The sequence below is a fragment of the Alligator sinensis genome, unplaced genomic scaffold, assembly GCF_000455745.1.
Source record: "Alligator sinensis unplaced genomic scaffold, ASM45574v1 scaffold1567_1, whole genome shotgun sequence".
Taxonomy (NCBI): domain Eukaryota; kingdom Metazoa; phylum Chordata; order Crocodylia; family Alligatoridae; genus Alligator; species Alligator sinensis.
Genome location: NW_005842646.1, coordinates 707,988 through 712,801, shown reverse-complemented (window position 1 = coordinate 712,801; position 4,814 = coordinate 707,988). Strand labels below are relative to the sequence as shown.

General features: G+C 53.2%; 1 long non-coding RNA gene across 3 annotated transcripts in view; it reads left to right on the top strand.

Moving 5' to 3' along the window:
• The first annotated feature begins 3,675 nt into the window (after positions 1–3,675).
• Positions 3,676–4,814, top strand: part of LOC102374673 — a 7,347-nt gene continuing 6,208 nt past the window's right edge. For 2 of the 3 annotated variants that reach the window (XR_003096228.1, XR_324950.3), the window contains exon 1: positions 3,676–4,258. This is a non-coding gene — a long non-coding RNA (uncharacterized LOC102374673). Of the gene's footprint in view, positions 4,419–4,814 lie in introns of all 3 variants that reach the window. The other variant, XR_003096229.1, reaches the window with a different exon arrangement.

Genomic DNA, 4,814 nt, shown 5'->3' with positions numbered 1-4,814 from the left:
CAGACAGGTCCTCCCTGCTGGTTTCTCCCCTTTCAACACCCACCTGGCTGCCCCGTCCCACAGGCCAGCATGTTTCTGCCGCCAGGGGAAGCGTGCCCTGGACTGCAGGCAGCGTCGGCCCAGGAAGGGTCCCGCGTGTGGTACCCCTAACTCCATGTCTGGGGTAGGAAAAACCAGCCGGTCTTGCAGCCTCTTTTCAATTTCTACGGATGCAGAGAAACCGTGAGGTCCAACCGTGGAACCAGAGCCATCGGTCCCAGAGCCGCGACCCGAAGCCCAAGCAGGTGTGTTAGCAGGAGGTGGCGGGCGTGGGGAGAGCTGAGCAGCGTTGCTTGGTATTTTGGACCTGCCTTTCCAGCTCGGCACAGATCCCTGCCCTAGGCCGGCGCGCACGGAGCATCCCCGACAAACACCGCCTCGAGCCCCCTCTCCCACCTGCTACCACGTCCCTGCCTTCCCCTCGCTGCAGATCCGGCACGTCGAGTCCTTTCTCCCCGGGAGACCAAAGCAAGACCATAAAGCAGTGACATAATCTGATCTTGGCAGACACTTGTGCTGATGTTAAGCCAGTGCCTTTCGCGGTCCACATTGCAGCTTTCCAGGCCCTGAGATAGATGGTGCGGCGAGCTTCCCCCCCGCAGCACACCGGTTCACTGATGCTGGCGTGTCTTCCCATTGTCTGCTTTCATTTTGGCTGTTACAAAGGGTGCCGGACCGGTCACCCGCTCAGCCGAAAGCCTCCCTTCCTCCCCAGAACAGGTATAGACCAGGCAGCGAAGATAATTTATTTTGGGTGGCTTTGCCCACCCAAAATAAATGATCGGCCACTCACAAAAGGGTGCAAGAGGGCAGTGAAGTCTCCTCGCCCATTTACTCCATGCCCGCAGAGGCCAGCGGTGACCTGGACGCTGCGGGAGCGAGCGGTCACCGATCTCTTTTGCACCGACACGGCAGAGCTGGCAGCCAGGGAGGACGAGGACGAGGACGAGGACGAGGACGAGGACTCCTCGTAGTAAACAATAGTAGCAACGCGGGGGGGGGAAAAAAAAGGGGCATTTAAGGCAGCTGAATGAAGAGGTGTGACTGTTGGCAAACCATGTCCTGTTGTAGTTTATGGGACGTACGGAGCCTTTTTATTAGGGATATTTTTTGCTCTTCACTTCCTAAAAACAAACAAAAAAATAAATAAGGGACCAATTGTTTCTGCCATCTGAGAAAACTCTTGGTGGAGCAGGCTGAAATCCAGGAATAATTAAGAAAATAATAGAGCACACCCAACCAGAAAAACAGTATTTGTTTAAAGAAGAAGTCCCACCAGAGTTCTTGGTAGTGATTGCATTTCTTTCAAAAAAAGGAGGTGGGGGGGGAGAGGAAAAGACTTCTAAATCAAAAGCAGCAGTCATCAGCTCATTACTCAGATCGAGAGTGGAAAAAGCACAGGGCTGCAGTACTTTCTAGTGGTAAGGCTTTTTTCCATTTTCACTGCTGTTATCAGTTTTGGTCGGCTGCAGAAGAATCGTGTTTTGCCCGTCTGTGGTTTTTGCAGAACGAGACGAGTCCCACCGCTCACCTGCGAGTGCACGCCAGCACCTCGATATGGGAGCAGAGACCGCGGCAGCCCCGGGCGGGGACCCCCAAAGTCAGGGGGGAGACTTCAAGGACTTGACCCGTGCTGAGATCAGCATCCAGGCTTCTAGCTGCAAGCCTCATCTTCTTCCCCTTGCAACAGCCCCTCCAGGACAGGGCCCAGCTTCAAAAACACCCTCACCTGGCTGCTCTTCCCATGACACCCAGGTGTGCATCACAAGACAGGGGGAAACTCTTTACAGCAAAAAATTCTCCTTTAGTCCCTAAGGGCAGGACTTTGCCCGCTGGACTATCAAGCTTCAGCCCAGGTCTATTAAGTTATTCTTCAGGCCCATGCAATTCTTCTGTACTGAGGATCCCCCAGCGTTACGTCATCAGGAAATGTCATGGATATGTTCTGTGTCTGCCAAAGAAAATATGGCACGAGAGGAGTTTCTAGAGGAGAAACGGTGCCAGAAACCTCTCTCTAGCCTGGCACGTCCTCTTTAAGCATCACCCCGTGCTACCTCTGCAGCCAGGCCCTGATCCACCTTGCAGGTCTCCAGCTAAGCCCCATCTTAACTAATATCTTAATACTCTCACAGCATGATTTCATAGACAGCTACGGGCTCTCCGCCTTCACAAGGGGCTGCCGGGTGTCTCCAAGAGATACGGAAACACGTTGCACACGTACGTCCATCGCCGTCACCCTCCAAGACGGAAACTTGCATCACACTCACGTGCTTCCCCTTAACTTGGTGCATTTAGCCATCGATGCTCCTGGCTTCATTTCCCCCTCTACACATCACGAATGTGGCAGAGCCACACAACCGTTTTATCACTGATGCTTGCCAGGTCCCCATCCCGGTGTGCGGGCGTGCGGCCGGGGCTGAAATAAAGGTGCTGCAGGGTAATGCGACTGAGCTCCGGGGTGGTTGAGTTGTCCTAAAACTTGGCATTTCCTTGCTCTTCAGCGCGGACGTGCTTAGACTGCAGTTACATGCCATAAAAGTTGCTTCTTTTTCTTTTTTTTAAATATATATAGAGCACACACAGGAATTTTTCCCAGTCCCTACAAAAACCCAGTAGCCTGGACACAAGGGCCGCGTTTGTGCACAGGACTGGGATGAGAAGGAAATCCTGACCAAGACAAACCTTGATGCTACCCAAGTACCACGGGCTCTGCTGCCTGCTCTGTCCAGAGACTGCTTCCAAAATGAAAATGTTTGATGTGTCCAACCTTGGTGCTGGGGGGGGTCAAACCTGGCTGACTCTGGTGATTTATGAATGGTAAGATGCTGTGTTTTTCTTTTCTGGAGCGCGCAGCCGAAACCCAGTGACGAGCGGCTGTCCCGGGCAGCAGCCATCGGGCGGCACCTTGTATGGGATTAACAGGTGGTGCCAACTGGGCAAGGGGATCCCACCGCGGGGCGTCTAGGCTGAGGAATTAGCGGGGGGTTGGGACATGACACCCGCCTGGGACCACCAAGGTGCTGGCACAGACAGTCACGGCCCTGGGCACGGGGGAGCGGGTCGAGCATGCCCCCATGCACTGCACGGATACACTGCCCCTTTGCAAATGCAGTGCCCTGCACTGTCCCATGCAAATACAAAGGGTGGCACACGGAGCAATGTAACACACCCATGCAAATACACTGCCCTTTGCAACACACCCATGCACGACCACTTTGCAAATACCTTGCCCCACGCAAACACCCCGTGCAACGCACCCCTGCACTGCCCCTTACACACACCCTATGCCAGGGGTGGGCAAAATGCAGCCTGCGGGCCCCTAAAAAAAAAAAAAGGTAGACAATTAATACTGATCTGCCCCTGGCTGCCTATCATGCAGCCCTGGCTGGCTTGCCAAAACTCAGGAAGTGGTCTTCTGCCCAAAATAATGGCCCGCCCCTGCCCTATGCAATGCACCCATGCACCACCCCATTGCAAACACCTCACCCCCCCCCTGTACACCGCGCCCATGCAAGTGCACTGCCCCCGTGCACGGCCACTTTGCAAATGCCCTGCCCCGTGCACCCCGCCCCCGGCCGGCCGCGCACCGCCCCGGCGGGCGGGGCCGCGCTCCCAGCAGCCCTAGGGCCGCGCAGCGCGGGGGGCACGCCTGCCGGGGGGGGGTTGTTTTTTTGGCATGGAAACGACCCCCCCCTCCCAAAGGCTCCAAAATGCCAAAAAAGCCAAAAATTAAAAAAAAGCATTGCAAAAATAAATAAATAAATAAACACAATCTCCCCAAACGAAATTGCAAAAAAAAAAAATTAAAAATTGCAAAAAAAAAAAATCATGATAAAACCGGAGGGAAATGTGGAAAACACCCCCCCCCCTCCGCGGTGCAAGCCGCACCCAGGCGGGGAGAAGGGCAGAAACCTGCTGCGTGCTGCCCTGCCAGCCTGGGGGGGGGTCCCAAACCCCTCCTTTCCCCCCCAGTTTTCTTTATTTCTCCAAAGTTTGTGCAGTCTGGTTGCTGTGACCTGCGCTGCTTCAAGGGGGGGAGGGGGGGTTTGTTTTTTTCCCTCTTAAAAAAAGCAGAATTGGATCCGGCGCTAAAAAGATTCCCTCTCTTTTTTTTCCTCCCCCCACCCCCGCCCGGAGGATTTGAAATCCCTTTTTTTGGGCGGGGGAAATGGATTCGTCTCGGTGTCTGGCTGGAAGCAGGAGCCGTTGGGATGCCAAGGTAACAGAGCAATGCAAATATTAAAAAAAGGCAAGAATAAAATCCTAGGATGCTAAATAATAATTACAAAGAAGCGAAAACCACTCAAAAGTGGATGTTTGTCTGGACCGGTTTGATCCAGAAAATAAAACTGTCCTGGCGAACTTGACGTTTGGATTAGGTGAGTTGGGATCCTGGAGGAGAGGGAGATATATATATATATATATAATTTTTTTTAAAATTTATTCTTCTGTATTTTTTTGATTTGATTGGATTTTGTTTTTTTTTAACTGAAAAAAACACCAGTTGTACAGCATGAAAAAGGGACCCGCGCGAGTGCAGTTTCTCGGTGTCCGGGGGAGGGGGGGGGGAAACGGTGCAAGTTTGCCAAGCTGAAATTTTGTTTCTAAATAAATTAATGTAGTGACTGCGCACGGGTGCCTTTGCGGAGGGGCTGGCCTGACATCTGTCCAGCCGCAGCATCGTCTGCCTGGCATCCCCGGGCAGGGCAGGGCTTCACGGCACAACGGCAAACTTTGAAAAATAAAAATCGGATTTAGAGGGAAGCGTTCGAGCC